This window comes from Dermacentor variabilis, chromosome 3 (genome assembly GCF_050947875.1).
Source record: "Dermacentor variabilis isolate Ectoservices chromosome 3, ASM5094787v1, whole genome shotgun sequence".
Classification (NCBI taxonomy): Eukaryota; Metazoa; Arthropoda; class Arachnida; order Ixodida; family Ixodidae; genus Dermacentor; species Dermacentor variabilis.
Window position 1 is genome coordinate 176,372,017 of NC_134570.1, and position 21,822 is coordinate 176,393,838.

Genomic DNA, 21,822 nt, shown 5'->3' on the forward strand with positions numbered 1-21,822 from the left:
GACCACCATGACTGAAGTTGACAGCTTATCAGAGTTGTTGGTGTAGACCATGCGTGCTCTAGGTTGTAAAGGGAGTATATTTTATGTTTTCCTTTTCAATAAACCTTCAGTTGCTAGTCAGCACCTGTACAGTCTTCTGTCTTGTCCCTGTTGCTGCACTGTTTTCTTCAAGTATGTACAAATTCGCTTATCTCGCCGTTTTACTTAAGTTGGGAAGAAGGATAAAACATGGCGCTCACTGACAACTGGTTATTTAATGATGCAGACACTACTTAAATGCCCTCAGTCCAGCGCAGGCGCACACCGTACAAGGAAAAAGGAACATATCACAACTTTATCACAAAAAAAACGTTAAAGAAACACTATTTCTATGTTATATAATGCAACTGAAGTATTGCTCACATATTGTGAACCAGCATTTTTAATATAATGCGCCTCTGTCACTTCACATGTGGTTTGTGGTCTGCTTCTGCTAATGATTTTCACACTTGAAAATCTGTGTGCAGTCACTGCAGTGCTCGACAAATTTGGAACCTGCCTTCATTCTTTAGATTTCTTGTGTGCAGATTGCATTTGCGGGCCTCTAGCATTTTGCCTCCATCGAAACGTGACCGCCTCAGCCAGGTTAGAGCCCGCATCTTACGGGCCAGCAGCCGAGCACCATAACCACTGAACCACCGTGGCGGCTCATGTGTTGTGTATGCCGTAGTGCTGGAAAACTATAAACTTAAATTTAGGATGTTAACTAGCCCAACAATTAACTGTATTGTTCATAATACCCCTGCTTGTTTCTGAATGGCCAACTAGGTTGCACTCCTACTTTGTATATTTTTTGCAAGTTTCTGCACGTAATGAATTCCTTATATTGTGAAATACAAAGTCTAGGTACTGCATATTTTCAAGGTATGCTATTCTTGTTGTGTAAATAGTTTACTGAAGTGTTTGATATTTGTAACATGCAAGTTCAGAGGTGTGTGTGTTTTCATGCTATGATAATGCGCCTAGTAACTGTTCAAAACATTAGCTATGGTTTTTGTTCCTGAGTAGCCAAAATAGGCTGCATGTGTGCTGTTTTGTAGATTGTTGCAAGTTTCTTTGTAAAGTAATTAAATAATATAATCATATTTATAAAGTAATTAAATAATATAAATCATATTAGTGAAATGTAAGCTCACATGGCACATTTTTCAAGCTGTGCTAATGTGTTCATGTAATATTAAGTGTATTATATGTCTGCTTCCTTTTTCTAAGTTATATTTGTGAAACTAGCTGTATGCCAAGCTAAAGTGCAGTTATACAGCAGTCTGAAGCTTGATGCTAGTGTAGTTGATTCAGTTCTTGACAAATAAAATAGCGTTATCAGAAACAAATGATGGCTACTTGTGATGTGCACCCATATATATAAATCATTCTAATTGTCAGAATAACCACGTGCAGTGGTATCTTCAGGTTACGGCAGCTTGTAGCATCTAGATGATCAAGAGCACTAGTAGAGAGCTGATGAATATTACATAAAGAACTTGTTTAGAGTAAGCGGTCTGAAAAGTATGGAAAAACAATGTGTTGTGCTGTGCAGCCTTGTAAGTATTTGTATTCTATAGCACAGCACCGCATCACTGTGTAGCAAGGAGTAATGGTCAGTTGCTCATTCTTGCGACCTTAAACTGCCGTAACCGTTGTGGTATGAGGATACCATTGCAGACTGTTTAGCCTTTCACGAGATTATTTTATTGACCAGCAACCATTGATAGCTGAAATATTTCAGTGATTTAGAATGCGGTCTCAAAGTTTCTGAAATGTTATGACAGCATTGCGGCAATATTGCAGTGACATTGTCGTGGGAACGTTGCGTGTGTGCAAATAAAAAGTTGTAGCAATGTTGCATTTATATTGTCTCCAGAAGTTGCTTTAACATTGACTGAAAGTTGATGTAACATTGGAGCAATATTGTCTCAACGTTGTCTTATGTATGTTGCGTTAACGTTGCAAAAAGAGGACGCTAGCCACGTTAAGGCAATGTTAGAAGCTAACGTTGTGGCCACACTGAGGCAACAAAGCGTGCTACTAGGGACGACTCTGCGCCGCGCACGCTTCGGAGTTTCAGTAGTTTCGTTATCGCGTCGTGCTGTGCGGGTTCTGCTGGCTCGTGAAACTTTCATTTGGAACAAGCAGCGAGAATGCCACGTCCATGTGATGTCGTGGGATGCCCGAACGGTCCGCGGAACTTGGCCAAGGGCAGTCGCAGCGGCGAATCCAACGTTACTTATCACTGTGTGCCAAGGAGTGAACCTCTCCGTTCGAAGTGGTTAAGTGCCGTACCTCTGCTACAACTCGTTCGTTGGCAAAGAGCCGAAAAATCGCGTAGTGTGCTCGCTGCACTTTCGTCCAGAGAATTACGAGTTGAACGCCGACTTACTGAAGTCGTCTGGAGTGCCTATCAGAGCAATGCTTTCCCGTAGCGCTGTTCCGTCGGTCTTGCCTGCATTCTCCGAAGCGCAAGAACAACTGCAGGACGAAGACGGGGCGGTGAGTGCGGCATTTTGTTTCCACGAAGGAAAAGCTACAAATGTGCGAATATGTACAGCCATGACATAAAGTTGCTTGTATTTTCAGGCTGAACGTAGCGAATCGCAAGCCAGCGCTTCGACAGTCGACACCTCCTACAAAAGCGACGTACAGGTACGCAAAATGCGCGAAAACTGGCTATTACTGGCGCTCTCGCTCGATGACTGCACTTACAGAAGTCACTGCACAAACTTGTTGCACCTGACGTGTGCGTTATTTTCTAGGCGACTCGTGACGCGGGGACAGATGCAAGCCTCTCGTCGAGCACTGCCGAACAAAGTTGCAGTAGCGTTGGAAATACGAAATCTGTACAAGTTCGTCTGCCCGGCACGAGCATTGGTGAGTTTGCTTCTGGTAATGTTGGCATCAGCACTTAAATTCAAGGAATGTTCATTTTGATCACAGGTAGTCTCATTTCCATTTACAGTAATATTTAAAGCAATCCTCACCTACAATGGTCAGTTGAATAGCTTTTTTCCAACGTGAATTTTATTGCAGGAGTTCAAGTTAACACAACAATGAAGGAAACAAAGGAAAAGGGAACGCAGGTTTGCAGGAGAAGGAAGCCCGTGACATCAACACCTGTGAAGAGGCGTTGTAGTGCTCGAAGAGCTGATGGAGCCAAACGACGGCGACAAACATCTAGACAGGAGGCCAGCTTTCTCGCCTCACCTGATGCATCACCGGTAGCTTGCAAAGCTGACAGGCATGACACGACATATGAGCCAGACAACTCGACTTGTACCTTGGATGCAACATTAGCTGATGAGTGAGCAGGACTCATATTTTACTACATAGGAAGCCATGCTCAAAAATAGTGACATGCAATGATAAAGACATGGAGTAGCAACTCCCGACACTAATTCCGTTTCTTAGAACCATTCCCCTTTGCAAAAACGAGCTCAAATGCCATAAGTCTTGGAGCTTGACTTTGGACAGTGTTTTCTGCAACTTTAATCAACACAAATTAGAGAGCAAGGTTCAAGATTACCGTTAGAATTTATAAGGAAAAAAAACCTCACAATCTGGATGAAACTTTCACAAAATTATTTCTAGCGCTTTCTATTATGAGTGTCATCACAAGAAGTGTTTTCTGGCGTGATTGGTGCAGCATAACTTATGGAACAGTACCTCCCAGATATAGTGAGGCAATTTATTAATCATGGTGTAAACAGTGTATATTGTCAAATGCATATATTTGTGAAACCTGACAGTGAGCACTTCCTTTTCCAGAAGCGACGAAGATGCGCATGCAAACCGGAAGGACTACTTCCTTGTCCACAGCACCTGCCTGGTCACCCTTCTGAGTCAGTGCCGCACTTGTTTGTCAGCTTCATGCACAGTGAAGCTGTTTTACACTGGCACACGCATTACAGCAGAAACTGAATGTCCACACGCACATGTGCATACGTGGTCCAGCCAGCCACTTGTTGGAACCAAGCCGAGAGGCAACATTGACCTGGCAACGGCTCAGCTTTTTTCTGGCTCAGGTTCTAGTAGTGCTCTCAGGATGATGCGGCTGATGGGTGTGCAAGTCATGAGCGACCAGGCTTTCTTCAATTACCAGAAGGCATACCTTCTTCCTTCAGTCACCATGGTAATTGCACAGCTTCCACTTTTCATAATGCCAACCTGCAGTACCTCTGGCACCATTCAAATATGCTCAAAAGGCACTTTATTTCGAACCTGAGTATTAGTTCTGTGCTTACTTTCACCAAGAGAGAGAGAGAGAAATTTATTTACAGAAAGGTAGAGAGGTCGGCCTGAGCTATAACTTGCTCTGGCCTGCTACTCTACACTGGGGAGAAGGGACGGGAAGGGAAAGGGCTGATGAGTGATGATGGTATAAGGAAGAGATGCGTATAGACAAATTCACAGAGTTGTGGCATCTCTAAAGCTGTGGGTCCAGCTCAGTGGCTTGGAGAAAAGCTATAGCGGCACTTGTTACCACGGCTGCGCTGTTTGCATTAGGCCAAGGACCTAAAAGAAACTCGTCTGATAGCGGTCTCTTATGGATCGCTGCAATGGAAGAGACAAGTTGCTGTCGTTCTTGCGTGTACGCGGGACACACGCAAACAAAATATATGTTCAAGTGTTTCTGGCACCGCGCAGTATTCAGTTTGCTAGTATCACTGGCACCTATCGTATGTCTATAACAGTTGGTGAATGCGACACCAACGCGAATCCGGTGCACCATGCTCGTGTGGCTTTTTTTGAACTTGTGAGGCATACGAAATTTCATTTGGTCCCATTTGTGTAATCGCTTGTGTCGTCGATCTGGTTGGGTCCAGTGTTTTAACGTACGGTTGCGTATTACTTTCACCAATGTGAACATACATTATTATGATGTTGTGCAGTTCATTGCATCAGTAATGAAAGAACAGTAAATTGGGTTGCCATTTTCATTTTATTCAGAACCTCTACATCGCTGACATTACAGCTTTTACAGACTTCGGCATTCCACGCCAAGGGAACCAACATCAATTTTTTTCCTTTCTTTTATTGCTGCCAGGAATGTAACTGAAAAAAATTGTAAGTGTTGATTGTTGCAGGAAAGTATTTCCTTCAGCCAAAGGATATATTTTTTTCATAAGGCTATTCGGTGAAAACTGGTCCTCGTAGTACTGTGTAAGCTAATGTAATGCATTGGTGGCTCAGATGAGTATGGCTGAAGAATGTAACTTCGTAACGTCAGAAATTCAGCAAGTTTGTCCTGCATAATTGAAAATGTAACTGCACTACTTGGGACAAGAACAAAAATCAATGAGTAGGCGAGGACAGGCACTGCCTTTCTGATGGGTCTCTGTATTATACATGTGCTACATATGTGCATGCCGTATGCTAGAAACAAAGAATTGAAGAAGTGCAGCATAGATAGAACACCAATGAAAACATGACAAGCTTATGTTTCTGGTTGTTAGGCGGAAAGGGTAACTTGCAAGTATGACAAGGTATTACTAACACCCTACATGCATCTTGTTTCCTGCCTTAAAGAAATATCGAACAGCATGTAGGAGTGCAAATAGTTACCTTCCTCCATCCCGCATGAACACTATATTTCCAATGCAACATAAAAGAAAATGCAAATGTGTTGCCAAGCAGCAGATGCATTATGTTTAAATGACTCTCTGCATGAGCAGAATAACAATGTGCACAATGATGAACTAGGCATTTTAGTGAATCGTTGTCATGCCTGTGGGGTGCAATCTTTGAAGAAGCCCAGATAGTGTGGGAAGGCACACTGTGAATGAGCAATCCACCTATCTCATTACTGCAGAAATAAATGCTGTGTTCGACGATCATGGGCACGCTGTGCAGGCAATAGCAAGTCATGTTTTCACTGGTGCTTAATTTATCTGTGCTGCACTTCATTATTCCTTTGTTTCCAGTGTACAATGCATTTACACTCTCGTTTGTAATAGACCGTCTCAATGTAATGTCACAGGATGGCCTTCTCTGCTTGTCGACTTATGGTAATGTGCAGCACAAACGATGAGGACAACAAACTGTGCGGAATGATCCCTGATATAACTACATTTAATTCCCAGAAAACGCCTGTTGGAATACAAACAAAAAGTTAGTAAACCCAGCTATTACACAAGAAGTAAATCCAGCTATTACACAAGATGAACAAAAAGACAGATGGAAACAAACCGCAAGGACAACACGGATTTAAAGATATAAAGAAACAAACCGCAAGGACAACACGGATTTAAAGATATAAATAACTTATGTGTGGACACCAGGTACATGAAAATGTGAGAGACTAGTTGAAAATCACATTCTCAAAAACTATGCACCTGACCAGTCCTTGTGCGACAAGGTTACTTTGGATTGTAAAACTGACATTGATGTCTGGCTGACACGCATGATTCCTCTTTTCTTTATGTTGCATGCCTCTGCCAGCTTGTGGGTCCTCTGATTTCCGTGCTGCAAAATCACATCAGCATCACTAAAAATTCGCATGTGAACTAGTCGAGGCATAGCACATACATAAAAGAGGGATCGCGTGCATCAGGCAGACATCGGTATCACATCTAGAAAGCAAGTAACCTTGCATAGTTTTTGACAAGCAATGATTTTTAACTAGTGTGTCACTTTTTAATGTACCTGATAAGTTTTGTTGCATTTATAAGTCTGTGTTATCCTCAAGGTTTGTATCTCTTTCTACTGTCGTTATCATCGTGTCATAGCTGGGTTCGTGTATCTTCTTTTCTATTAAAACAAGCAATTTCTGTGAATAAAGTGCAGTTGAAGTTCAGTGCTCATCCTGCGCAGTTCTTTGTCCTCATCGTACGACCTGCCCGTTACCATGAATGCAACCAACTTGCCCAATGTTCCGTTCTTTCAAGCATCTATTTATGTCCTCGTCCCCAGTCACATTTTGAATCACTCTGAAGCACACTCATTAGGACATTCTTGCTAACTAGTTGGTTCACACTTGAAGGAAGGTTAAAACTGCATGAAAAAACTAGGGGAAGCAAAGGAATACACAAGTCTGCATTCGTGATGTATTGTGTGTTCCTTCTACTTGTATTTGTTTTTTTGCGCAGTTTTAACCTTCCCATGCTCATTAACAGCGTGAATTCTTTTAGCAAATCTCTCTGTCCCCTGTGCCACTTTTGTGCTTGAACTCTACTCGTGAATTCCTTACAGGTCTGGGATGAGCATCAGAAAACTTTGCTGACAGAGCTCAGCGATACCAGCCTGCAGCTTTGCGGGGATGGGCGATGTGATTTCCCTGGCCACTGCGCCAAGTTCCTCTCGTGCTCCTTCCTGTGCCCTGAAAAGAGAAAAATCATACACAAAGAGCAAGTTCAAGTGAAGGAGGTAAGTCAAGCAAGGAGCAGTTCAGATGCTTTCATGATAGGTCTTATTATGCAAGCAATATTTACCCCAGCCAACTAAAATATGGCATGCAACGTTGACATGCAATCCGAGCCGTTCAGTGGCTTATCGCAGTAAAGAGGTGGTCCTTCTTTCGAGATTTCTAAACTGGGTATTGCTACGATTATATTTTTCAGGCTGTATAATAATACCTGAAATACCAAGGTCTGAATAAGAAACACCAATGTATGAAAGCCTCTAACCCTACAGCTAGAAAAGAACTAGCAGAACTTTCCAAGTTAATCAACAAGCGAAAGACAGCTGACATAAGGAAGTGTAATATGGATAGAATTGAAGATGCTCTCAAGAACGGAGTAAGCCTAAAAGCAGTGAAGAAGAAACTAGGAATAGGCAAGAATAAGATGTATGCGTTAAGAGACAAAGCCGGCAATATCATTACTAATATGGATGAGATAGTTCAAGTGGCTGAGGAGTTCTATAGAGATTTATACAGTACCAGTGGTACCCACGATGATAATGGAAGAGAGAGTAGTCTAGAGTAATTTGAAATCCCACAAGTAACGCCGGAAGAAGTAAAGAAAGCCTTGGGAGCTATGCAAAGGGGGAAGGCAGCTGTGGAGGATCAGGTAACAGCGGATTTGTTGAAGGTTGGTGGGCAGATTGTTCTACAAAAACTGGCCACCCTGTATACGCAATGCCTCATGACCTCAAGTGTACCAGAATCTTGAAAGGACGCCAACATAATATTAATCCGTAAGAAAGGGGACTCCAAAGACTCCAAAGCAGGGGGCAGCAGAAAGTTAGGTGGGCAGATGGGATTAAGAAGTTTGCAGGGACAACATGGCCACAATTAGTACATGACCGGGGTGGTTGAAGTATAGGAGAGGCCTTTTCCCTGCAGTGGGCATAGCCAGGCTGATGATGATATCAATACCAGCGGTGCTTTCTGTGCATTCCTGTTTTGCAGAGTGAACAAGTGCAGGCAAGTGCCCAGATGGAAAAAGAGGGCCTCGTAAGAGGTCTCAAATTTCTTTCTGAGCAAGGCATGTCTGTGAGCTCATTGACTACGGACCGCCACTCGGGAATTAAGAAGCACATGCGGCTGCAACGTCCGGAGATCAATCATCACTTCGATGTGTGGCATGTTGCAAAGGGTACGAAGAAATTCATGTTGTTCGCCTGCAACAGATGGCCTGTGTGTACCCTAGTGCACTTACTGAATGGACATGCAATTGTATAATGGATTGTTCAGTGGATACGTATGCTAAGACAAGGAAATTCATACAATCACGATCATGCCACTGCTGTGATGGTTATTGCAACATGGTCATGTTTGTCGTAATATGCTCATTATACTGCTTTCGTCACCCCATCGTGATCATACTTTCATTGTACTGCCTTCATCATTCCATCGGCATCATTATTCATAATTTCATCGTCCATGTCTCATGAGTGTCGTCATACACTTGTCATGCGATCATGATCATGGCTAACCCTGGTGATGAAACAAATTTCAGCACGAAGCATAAATTCTTTAGCATGTCAAATTTTACCAGAAAAGGATTTCGGATAAGGAGGAACAATTGTGCTTTGTAAGAAGTCATACTTCTTATTCAGCACTTGGCCCATTTGTCTGCGTTGTTCTTTACACTATATTAAAATTTCCTGAAACTGAACTAGTCCATAAATAAATACTACTACATGTCTGTTGTGTGCGCATTGTTCGTTCAGCTCCTACAGGAAGTTGATTTGGGATTTTGAAGGAGTGTTATGGCTTTTATCACGGTAGGCTATTCACTGCCCTCCTGGCTCCTCTGTTCATACCTCTTTAGTATTCAAGCTGTATCAGCCTTGGTTAGATTCTTAGGCAGATGATTCCTTTAATGAGTTTGCTTGCAACCTTGGTTTGTACAATGCCTACCAGTGCTGCTATATCTTTACGAGGCTTATGGTACGCAAAGTGCAGATACACCTGATATGGAGCAATAGTGTATTGTGCTGTTGCCTTGTTGCAGGCATCAGGAAAAAGCTGACTGCAGCTTCACGAAGGGCTGGATGCAGTGCCATTACGGAATGGACACAAGCCATCACCAACCACCTGTACTGGTGTGCATGCGCTTGCGGTGGCAACGGGGACATGCTGGTGGCGGCATGGAGTAGCATGCTGAACCACATTAAGAACAGACATGAAGGACATGGTGGCCTGTACCCCCGCTGTCTTCACGGACAATCCCGCCGCATGCAATGGCTCACTGCTGGTAGGCATAAATAACCAAAGAGCACCAAGATAAAGTGCATAAAAGAGCTGTATTTATAATTCCCTTTCTTGTCAGACTCTCCAGCCTACAAGCAAATTGAGCGCATTGTGGCAGCACCACTGTTGCTGAAAGACATCCACCAGTTGTCACCATCTGTTCAGACATACAGCCTGGAGTCCTTCCACAGTGTTCTAAATGGTTTTGCCCCAAAGTCGACTGCATTCACATATGAAGGCATGAAGGCCCGGTGAGTTTGCATAAGCTGATGTTCTAGCAATGAAACTACAGTGGATTATTAATGCTGAGACAAAATAATTTTCTAGCACACTGATTGCTGCGCTCCACTTCAACGAGAACTCCCAGCGAGAGCAAGCAAGGAGCTGTGATGGTGCAGAACAGTGGCGCATAAAGTCCTCCAAGGTCAGGCAAAGTACCTCGACAGCATGTGCACTCAAGGAAGCTCCCACATTTGGCAAGTCAATTTGAAAATACTTGCTGTGCTATGCTTTGCCTATTATTGCAATATGTTATGCAGCAGTGTTTGTAAAAAAGGGAATGTTTTAGTCCTCCTGTACTGTCTACCAAAAGCATCGATATCTTTTGCAATGGAGAGTGAAGTCACTGCGACAGCTGTTTTTCAGACATTTTCTGAACCTTCATGACAGCCTGTCCAATGAAGACATTTTGCCAGATCAGTGGAATTTTGCTCAAGATTGCCATGTACTGCCAAAAGCTATACATCATAGAGATGTCTCACTGAAAGGGTGCAATGACAGACACTCCACGATACAGAACGTGGAACATTTGAATGGCCAATGCCTCCGGAGCGACGATGAAGTCAAAGAGGTGAAACGCTTCCTCAACGGGCTGGCGGCGGAGGTCTATGACATTGGGGTACAGAAATTGGAGCAGTCTACAAGAATACGTAGAAAAAAGATGGCGATTATATAGAAAAATAGAGAAAAGTTTCACTTTTCCAATGATGTTAATTTTTATGAGATTAAACAATGTTGTCTCTTTGTGAAATTGATGGTAACCTTATTTCTGGATCAACTCTAGTATATGGAGTGTTTGTATATGTCATAGGACATCCCCCCTTTTAGGTGTGTGCAGGTATGAAAGGGAAGAAATGCAATAATCTGTTCAACTTTTCTTTTTTCAGACTATATGAAAGACCTGCACAAGAAAGTGATGGGGCTGTGCGCACAGTATGAAACATTCTCCAAAGCACTTGCACAAGTGGAGGAAAGTGTTCCAGCTGCATTCTCATCTCGGGATGACCAAAGAGTGCCCAAGAGAGACCTTGTAGCTGCACACAAAGCACGGTTCCTCAAGTTCTGATGTGGTGCAGAGATCGGCATCACACATTTTCTTGACTCTTCCCTGACCGTTAACAATGTGCTCATTTTCAAAGTGATCATTTCATTTCAAAAAGCACTAGCCGCAACCCATACGATACAAAAATGTTAGCTTATATGCTAGTTAGACGGGCAAATTTAGCTTCACTTTGAGCGAGTGCACCGTTAGTGTGGTTGTAAGAAATGACTTTGTTGTGTCGCTTTAGAAAACAATGCCAAAACAAAGGGACCAAAACAATGCCAAAACCAAAAACAAAGGAAACGGCCAGACAGAAGAGAACATTATTTCCTGTTCTGATGCAACGTGTAAACAATATGTCAAATTGCTTGATTTCCTAAGTCCTGGTAAGAAAAGAGTTAAACATGCACACATGATTCTTCCTACTCTGCCATATCGCTGGCATTCTAGTCATCACTAACTTTTCCATTATGTCTTCAGTGACGAAACACATCATCAACAAGAATACAGAATGTTTTACTGCTCAGCACTTTAGCTTTAAAAAACTGACAACCTTGTGACTAGTGATACCTGCTGACAGGTAAGCAGAACATTTTTCGATATCTGATGAGGAACTCAAATGTGCACGGCGATTTATCAATGACACTGCGCTGCTTCCACAATTTTCTTTCCCTCTAAGACTCGGGGTACTTGAACCCTGTGGGTGTTTCTGTGGGGAACGTCACCCGAATTTTCACGACAGCACACGATGGCAACACAAAACGTTCGCCTTTTCGAAGCCGCCCCCACAGCCAGCGCACAAATTGCCTGTATGCTGTGTACCGGTACCTTCTGTAAAGAAAAAAAAAACAATTATTACACACTTGCATTTAGAAACATTGAGTGAATTGAAGGCACTTCACTTGGTTGGATGGATTGATGCTGTGAGTAGCCTCTGTGGAAGAGGCTGCAGGCTATGGCCCCCAAGCATGTTTGTATTGATATTATTAAGACAATTTTTTTGTGGCCTCAGTTAAACTTGCATCCCATGTTAAATAAGTGCCCACCAGGCACTGAAAGTAAACAAGCACAGTTGTAGATCTATTCGTCAACCAGCTGGACTATAGTGGCTTTACTTCACAAGCCTAGCTGGGGGTGCTCTCTCCCTACAATTATTTTTTTACATAAAACTGCTCCATGTTCAATGTAATACATTTATAATGTCTTTTTAAGCAGCTAGTTCCCTGCTCATATATTACCTTACATAATGTGCCATAACTTTACTTCAACATTAGGTAGCAGTCGACAGCCAGTGTACAAATCCAATGTGATATCAGTGTTTCATTGTTTGTATGTTTACTATAACATGAATTTGTTGCTCACAGATGTATTAGGAGGTTCCTGTTGGTGTCAGTGAATCCATCCATGTCAACCATGTGTATTAGTAATTTTTTAAAAACACGAACTACCTATTCTTCTACCCATCCACTACATCTTGCTGCCACCCATTTTGCCACTTTCAACCCAAAGATATTTTGTACGCATAAACCTTGACCTCTTTTGCTACATTACTTTATGAATGAGCATACTCAACTGTCCATTTGTATTTTTATTTTGTATATCTAGCATTGTAACTGTCATTCTAGATCAATAGTCCTTGTAAATAAATACAGACTTATCTGCTGTTTGTTGGATTCCTTCTTAATTCCTAACCATCCTGAACTGCTTCCATCACTGCATGAATAAACAAAGTGTTTTGCCAAACAGCTGTTTCAACATCTATTAGCTTTGCTGTTGGGATATGTCATGCAGTATGTGTACATCAAGAGGCTTAGTGGCACAATGTCACAATGAGAAGGCTGGCTAAAAAGAAAATAGAAAAATGATGCCTACAGACAAACCGACTAAGTATTCCTGAGTGAACGTTTGACAATTCCAAAGTGTGTGATGAGGCCACTATGGCAAATAATGTTAACAAAACAGTATGCATGACCATTATAAATGAGACAATGCTTTGATGTGCAGCTGTTTCTTAACCAATGCTGAAATTAGGTGCACCAGAGGAGTAACAATCTGGGTGTAACAACTGTATGCAATATGAATTGCATTAAAAGCATCGAAAACATATTTGGATTCATTTGGAAGATCAACTTTACAACAAAAAACTATAAACGTCTCGCCGATGGTACCTGCGGCCTCCTGGATGAGCATCAGCTTGATCAAACTATATGTATGCCAGGCACATAACCGGAATTTTCTTTTACCGTAGGGGGGGGGGGAGTGGGGGGCAACCCCCAAGGTTTCTATGCAAAATCGGGGGCGGGTCGACTTTTACTAGTACAAACTTAAAAATTTTCCATCGCTCACTATAAAGGCGCGTCGCAAACCCACAAAATGGAAAAGAAACAAGGTGCATCTGACAAGTACGCCTGTGGTATACACCTCTGCTTTAATTGGCAAGCAAACAAGGAACCACATCACATTGACTCACGCAGGAAAGAGGCACAGAAAGGGCACTGCCAAGAACAAGCAAAATGAAGATTTCTAGTAGTGTTTTTCTATGTAGCTCTGGATGAATTATAGTGAAAGATGTGTTTGCAGAACAATCACAGTTCTTTTAGGTCCCTCGTTTCCTGCTCTACCAAGTGAAGTACTAAGGCCCTTGGAGTTTCATACAATAATTACTAGATGGAACTCTGGCGGTAGTGTCTAAGGGAGCTGCAATGGGAGCAGTTGAGCCAGCATGGCAATTATGGGAAGTACACGGATTTGTCTAAACTTCATTCTTTCGGCTTCATACGGCTTTGCAAACTCATCATTTTTAACAATGTACCGCACAGTAAATAATTAAACAAACAAACATTATTAAAATTGTCCGACCGCAGGACTCAAACACAGGACCGCTAGGCATAGACGTCCGATACTGAAATCATTATGCTGCGGTCGCCTGCGTCGACACGTGACAACGCCCTTATGAATTTATTGCGGGCACGCCAGTACTTTGAGATGCTAGGCGCGTTTCGATTTGGCCACCTCGACAAGCTGAACCGTTGCAATTAGCAGTGATTGTTTGCATTTGTAGCGTCTTCTGCACTTGGAAAAGTATACATTGCTTTGAAATTTATAACAATGAATGCATACAAGGCGTGGTAAACAAATCCACAAGCACGAAGATCAGACAAATACGTGTACTTCCCATCATTTCCATGGTGGCTCAACAATTGAAGCACCAGAGTTACTTATTGTTCGAAACTCTATGTCAAAACCGACTCGTAGTGTTATTTGGGAAGTTGTGTAATGATGCGTGGCCGCTAGTCCCATACAACCGTGTGGAGCACAGGACGCTATGGTTCTAGACATACTGCGCCCACCGTGGAAGGTTATTATTATGGGGTTTTTATGTGCCAAATCCACTTTCTGATTATGAGGCACGCCGTGGAAGGTTAGAAAAGCGCCCACATAGGCACAGCAAATAAGTGCCTACATTGGGCGGCTTGACTGATAACTGCAGAAGCGCAATTCAAAACACACGGAATCATTCTCCACTTCCGGCGGCGTTTTCTCTACTTCCTTTTCAAATAAAAAGATTTTCATCCATAAATATTTTCATAAACAACGGCTTAATTTTTCCATTTTTGCAACTCTTGTTTCCCGTTGCCACTTTTCCACGAAAAATACTCTACATTTAAGGGAAAAACCAGACGAGGTAACGGGTGACATTCATATTGCTTATGGGTTCAAGTTATTGCAAGGTTTGATTCAAATTTTGAAATTTTTAGGGATGACTAGGAAATGTAGATCGTTGAAAATATATCAATGGGGCCTTTCTAATGGCAGCACCTTCAGATTTCGAAACAAACATCGAAATAATGAGAAAGGCGAAAACATTCCGCCATTCTTTAGGTGGGAGAATATCAGTCTATTTCACGCCCTCAGTTCAGTGACATTTACCTTTCCCTTGACCTGATCAGGGATCGCTTCTATGCTTTGGCCATAACAATACTGTAACAGCAGCCCAGTGTTGACCACGGAATAGCTGGCAAGTCTCAAGATTGATTTGGCGGTGCTTTAGGCGTGGCCGGGAGGAGAAAGGGGGGCACCCCCCCCCCCGGTCCCCTCCTTGGGTACGTGCCTGATGTATGCTCTCCTGCCCTACACACACCTAGAGATTTGATGTGCACAAAATTTTCATTTCTGATGCCAACAATTGTCGACTGGAAGTCTTGACCTTGCTGTGTTTGCAAACTAATTCTGTTAACATACTGAAAGGAATACTTCATGTTCTCTGTTTGTCCCTTCCAAAACAACCCGAGTAGGCGAACAGCATTTAAAAAAGTTGACGTGTTTGCTTGTTTAATAAGCTATGTGTTTTAGCAATGCACGTTTAATTCATTGGTCCAAAGAAAGCTGTGCAAGAACAAGAACTTACTTGTGCATTTCATCGTCCATGGTGTGCCCCCATGAACGAAGTTCCAGGTAGGCCACACGGAGCACGGCAATGTTCAGACACAGAATACTGAAGTCTGGATGTTCCGTGATGCAACCCTGCGGTTGCGCGAGACTTACGGGTGCACCCATCTCGCGACAGCACAGACACTCGTGCTCAAGGAAGTTCGCGAGCACCTGGCAGTGTCCACATTCGCACCTGTAATGTGTAATGTAAAAGTAACAGTAATGCACGAACCAGAAGCCGGTACAGATTACACACGCAATTCGCAATGTTGCGTCCGGAACTGTTGACAGCTCGACTCATAGGTCCATCCAACACGAAGCTACAGGCACCGTGCTTGTTTAGGGCTTGGCCCTGAAATGCTTTCAATTGTTAAAACACGAAAATGACACGCCGCGTCATAGCTGGCCGCGAAGGAGAAAACGAGCAGGTTTCGGTTAGATTTAACTGCGCATTGCGAATTGCAGGTAAAGTTTCTAAGCGACCGATGCAGCACGTAATAACAAGCATCTGTACGTACCAGTCCGTGCTTGAGAGTCGCAACGGCATGTCCAGACTGTCTTCTTCGCCCGAGGTCGCATCGCTGCTCCCCTCGATGCTTTCCTGCTCCGGAGAGCCGGTGTCGAGGGCGCCGTCGTAGTACGCAACGACGCCGGCAGCGCGAGCCCTCAGCAGCAGGTCGCGCTCGTCAGTGCTCAAATCGCTGAAGTTGAGCCCAGCATCGCGAGCCAATGTGTCGTCAGGGTCCATCGCGACGAGTGTCGAAGTTTGCGTCATATAATGAAGTACCAGCTTATGGTCGCGCGTTTCTCGTTCCGCTAGCCATCATACTGCTTTCGCTCTGCTGTTGGCTCTGTCTTGGCTCCGTTTCTGGACGCGCGTTTGCGTTTTGCGCAGAAAAGCCGTAGCGCCGTCTGCGGACGCCGTTCTACTCACCGACGGCGCAACGTCACTATGAGACCGTGATGTCAGTACTCCTGGATCGGAGGGCGGGCGATTTAAACTGCGCTAGAGGTACGCGGACGCTTCAGAACGCATTTTCTCTTAAAATAAGTCTCTCCTTGGCACGAAACAAGCGTTTTGAGGTTTCTGGGGTGGTATTTCAACAGTCCACGTTGACTTTCTGGTAACCTTTAGTGTCCCTTTAAGGCTTCAGGAAAGTGGAAGCGCAAAGAAGGAGACTTGAAAAAGCAGATAGAACGGCTTCGACATACAGTTGATAGCTACAAAAAGGAACTTGAGAAAATGAAAAATGACTGCCATTTTGGTGACCTAGAGTACATTCACGAACAGGCAGAAGATAAGCATATATCGGCAGTGTTCTAAGGGGACCAAATTGTTAACTTCTGACACAAGAACCCAGCATGGACTGAAGATGTGCGACACTGCGCCACCTGTCTACAAAGGCCTATGAGCCTGCAAAGAGGGAGCTGCTGCTCAAACTACCAAGCAGAAGCACTCTTCAGAACTACATAGGAAGCAGTTCTGGGGAGACAGGCGTCAACAGCTTAGTGCTAGAAATTACATATTTCTGGATGAACTGTTTTTTGCAGTTGAAACGTTTTGTACTGAAATGAGTATTTTGTTCATTCAACAGTTCACTGAGGTGAATGGGTGCAGTCATTCACTGTTTTCTCTTAATTTTTCAGTCTAACGAAACAAAGGGCAGCAGCAACATGGAGCTCGAGGGCCTAAAGGGCTCTCACCATTTTTGAAGCAAATGGCATGGTGATTGATGTCATGGTGACTGACCGACATTCCCAAATTAAGGCGTTTGCTGCTAAAGAGGAAACTTTTGATCACAACTATGACTGTTGACACATTGCTAAATGTAAGATTTCTGATACAAAGCATTACAAAAAAACTTATTCGTCAGAGAACATATCAGTTTCAGAGTTCACCTGCTTGTTTCACGCTTTTCTCTGCATTCACGCAGCGCTAAAGAAGAAGCTCACTGCCGCTGGTGAGCTAAATAAATATAACGACATTCAGCCTTGGATAAAAGGCATTATTAACCACGTATACTGGTGTGCAGTATCAAGCGAAGGCAGACCAGATTTGATTTTGCTGAAGTGGTTTGCTGGCATGTTATATTGCTGATTTGCACTGCCCCGATGACCCCCTGCATGAAAAATGCCAACACGATGTGCAGTCAAAAAAGAAACGGCTCAAAGAAGGTACTACTGTCTGCACGATTTTGTTACAGAAAAGATTATTACTAAGTTTACTTTGCAAATTACCACAGGCTCTCCAGCACACAAAAAGATTAAGAGCATTATCCTCAACAAGGCTCTCTTGAAGGACATTCCAAAGTTGTCTACATCGGTACAGACATTTGCAGTTGAGGCATACCACAGTACAATAATCTGGTTTGCTCCTAAAGCAATACATTTCCACTACCAAAGCATGGCTGCAAGGTAAATACTGGCATGTACGTAAATGCTAGCTGAGCGGTGTGTTTGCCAACGGCATGTTTATTTTTCAGGACTCTCCTTGCAGCACTGCACTACATTGAAAATAGTGCACGTGAACACGCCACTACCAAAGGCCAGCACAGGTACCTGGTGAAGTATCCGAAGTCCACGAAAGTGCCTGTTGCTGGCACCTATCAAGAAGGCTTGCACATATGGTACTAGACGGTGCATTACAAATTGCAACACACATTAACTGAATTTCTTCTTACAGATTATGTGAAAGAACTCATGGACTGCACAGTTGAGCAGTGCATGGCGACGAGCTCCTTCAAGGAAGCCATGTGACAGGCTAGCATTACAGTGCCACCGACGTTGTCTAGCCACTTCGAGCCTGTCGACAAAAACGCCCTTATTTCCGCACGGAGAGAACGATTCAATCATTGAGTGGCATCAAGCAGTGGTGCATGTGCAACCAGTCAACCAGCCTGAAGTTTGTGGCGTGTGGCGTGTAGGGAGAAACTAGTACAGCTGTGCTTCTGTGATATGGCCTCCACCAACACAAACGATTTTGGTTGTTGGCAGCTTTTTCAGGGGATCAAACTTTCCAGGACATTTACGCCACATTAATAATAAAACTCTCAGCCTGGACAATGGACCAGGTGAAAAATCACTGCGCCAATGAGGTCCATTTATTTTTGTAGTGCTAAGATGGACAGTGATGAGAAAAAATCCGGTGTCCTGCAGCAACATATTTCCTTCCCAGTACACACCAGCGAGAAAGTGGAATTGCCTAAATGAGGCGTATTTTTTATCATCTCATGGTTTGCTGTGCCAAGGTGCTAAGGTGACTAATCTTGCCCTTTGTCATATTGCACAAATGGCTGCAAATAAAACTAAATCTGCAACTTGTGCGACATTGAAAGCCACATTGAGCAGCTTTCAGTTGAACAAGTACAGATATGGGTAAGTGGTATGTGGAATGCGAACACACAAAGCAGGAGGTAGGTGCCGTCATGCATCTCGGAGACCAACACATTATTTAAAAGACCATGGCAAACTATAATCTACCTACAGCTCCCAAGGATTTTTTTTCTTTTCTGATTTGCAGCCCACCTCTGTGCATATAAGCAAAATGTATTGTCAAAGTATTTTTCTGCACTTCTTTTTTTCAGGGTGATTAATTGTTGCGGGATTGCTGTTTGGATAATGTTTTGTGGAAACCGGTTTCCACATTGCCGAAGAGGATTGCACATGTGATGATGATGATGATGTATGGGGTTTTATGGCGCAAGGGCCAGGTATGGCCAAAGAGTGCCATGTCTGTGGTAATGAGTTTGCAGTGTAATTATGATTACTATGAAGTTGGTGTGACGTGGCTGTATAGGCGCCGTAAATATACGCTCTAAAGTGCGTAAAATCTGTATAATAAAATTATAGAGATGACTTGTACTATGAACATTTAGATGCATTTAAAAAGAATGTACGATAGGTAAAATACATCAGATTATAAGAAATGCTACAGCACTGCTGCCTCCTTAGAGCCCTTGAAACACAAGGGCCTCGAGGCATGTGCTATGCAAAACAATTATCGCAGTGGCATCCTCTGGAGAGAGGAGGCGCTATGAATGCCTGGGACTAGATTGCACATGTATTTGTATACTTGCAAAGATGTACAGCTAGATGGTGCGCATTTGCAAGCCTATTTATTTTTCTTAGATCAACTGTTCTCCACATTACTGAGTAATCCAAAGTGAAAAGTGTGCAACTGACATTCTGTACCAAGTAAATTGGTCTCAATTCGCAATCAGTTCGAAGACAATTTCACATCTGTGTGTTTATTTGCTGGACGACAATCATGGGTGCAAGTAACTGGTGTATTGTCCACTTCTTGAAGGGAGTTCTCTTAATCTCTGAACCACACAGCTTGGGATGACCACCCTCCTTCCTTGGCCCAGTCTTCCATGTATCCACCAGACAAACTGCTTGTAAGCAGTGCACTATTGATATTTCCTTTAAAAACAATCTTCTTTCCAAAATCATGTGCTTTCAGAGCTGCTCCATCTACTCAGTATATGGAAGCACTGGAAAGCATCTGGTGGAGTCACAGTAATTTGGTCTTTCATGAGCTAGAGGATGCTGTCCATGGTCCAGAAATGTCATTTCACTGAATCGATTTGAAACTTGCGGTGAAAAAGTATACATATTTCATGTGTACTTTTTTCTCCGAAAGTTGCAAATGATCAGATCAGATAATCAGATCAGCGATGACATGGTTCCACAGTCGTCACTGATGTGATTATTTGTGGTGCCAGAAACTGCACCACAGAAAGTGCCACATGACATGGGACACTGTCATGCTGCAGCATCAAAGCTTGGCAATCACTGGCCACATGTGAAGCACATTGTTTTGAAGTCATCAAAGAATGTCACAGGTAAAAGACTGATTCATTGATTAGTCTGGAGGTGTAAAATTCTTCTATATCTGTAGTGCCATTCGGTTCCAAAATAAAGAAAATCTTCAATTTGACCTTCCTTTTACTCATTTGTGCTTTCTAGGGCTGTGACTGCTAAGTCTGGAATTTTTTATCAGGGTCTTATTCTAAAGTGCACGGATTTATTCCCTGTGGTGTCAGTTATGAGTAATTCCTGGCCATTTTGGATGCGAACAAGCAAGGCGAAACACAGGTCTTTAATGCTAGCACAGTGATTAATTCACTGTGCGAGTGAGTGCCATTTGTCATGGCAATTTTTTTCATTCATTAGTGTTAATATCATGCTAGCTAGCTATGTTACTATTGCATAATACATAGTGAAGGAAATGTTTTCAGAACACTTATATGAAACAATTCTAACAAATAAGACATGCAATCATTATAATGCATGACATTTGCCACAAATTGACAGCCACTGAATAATGGAGTTATTCAACCAAAACAAAAGAAATAACATTCACAATGTGCACAAGATACAGCAATAATTTGGCCTAACTTATTTCTTGCATACTAAAATTTCTGGCAAAAGCGGGCTCTTTAAAATTCCCAATCAACTATATGACAAACACCACTAGAAGACAATGAGGATGTTGAAAACGAACTCATGCACGTCTATGTTTCATATTATGTTTCAGATCCTTTACGCAAAAGATCAAGGTGAACTTCAGGCAGCCAAAGCGTACCTACATGCCCTGCCTCATCTATCCTACGTCCAAAGAGTTGAGCCATTCCATCAATGTGAATATGAGTGGGTGCTTTTGTACTGTGCTGGGATTGTCACAAGAGGACGGAATACTAACAACTATTCTGAGGCATTTGTCCGAATCCTCAAGGACGTCATTCTCAGCTGGACCAAAGCTTACAATGCAGTAGCCCTAACTGAATTTGTAATGACTAATTGGGAAAAGTGTATCGAAACACAGCTGCTGCATCATGCAAATTATCGTGAACAATCACACAAAATTGATTTCCAGCACCTCCTCCAAATAATGCCTGAAATCCCATCACAATCCATAGTCCATGTTGAAGAGAATGTTTACAATGTGTCCAACTCTTTGGGTAATGTGATGTATGAGGTAAGGGGCTGATGTAGGAGTCTGCAGCTGCTGGAAGAGGAGCCAGGGAGCTTTCTGCAAGTATCAAGCAGTTGTGCAGCGGGCCTTTGGTGGGCTGTTCCCAAACAGCCCAGACTTACTCCAGGAGACTGCAGAGAGCTGGCTCATCTGGCAATTGGGGATCGATGCCTCCCAGAGCAATTTTTCATGCCATTTACTGCTCAGAAAGATGACATGGCACTTTCATTTTCTCCTGGGGCCAGTGAGCCAGCTGCACAAGAAAGTGCCAACTGCAGTGAGCCACTGCGCAGTCCACCAGAGCCACATACTGGCTCCAGCCTACAGCCTGAGGTGTGTTACATTCCATGTTTCAGCACACTGATAACCTGATACAGGTGAGTTTTCTCATGCTGCCCACCATTGCATAGCTGTTGTTGCAAGATT

General features: G+C 43.0%; 1 long non-coding RNA gene across 1 annotated transcript; it reads right to left on the minus strand.

Annotated features, from left to right (window-relative positions):
- Positions 1-4,953: 4,953 nt before the first annotated feature.
- LOC142576536 (uncharacterized) lies at positions 4,954-7,756 on the minus strand. Its single transcript, XR_012826868.1, has 2 exons — positions 7,220-7,756; positions 4,954-5,085 (listed from the first exon to the last, which is right to left on the minus strand). It is a non-coding gene; the product is annotated as an uncharacterized LOC142576536 (long non-coding RNA).
- Between the last annotated feature and the right edge of the window lie 14,066 nt (positions 7,757-21,822).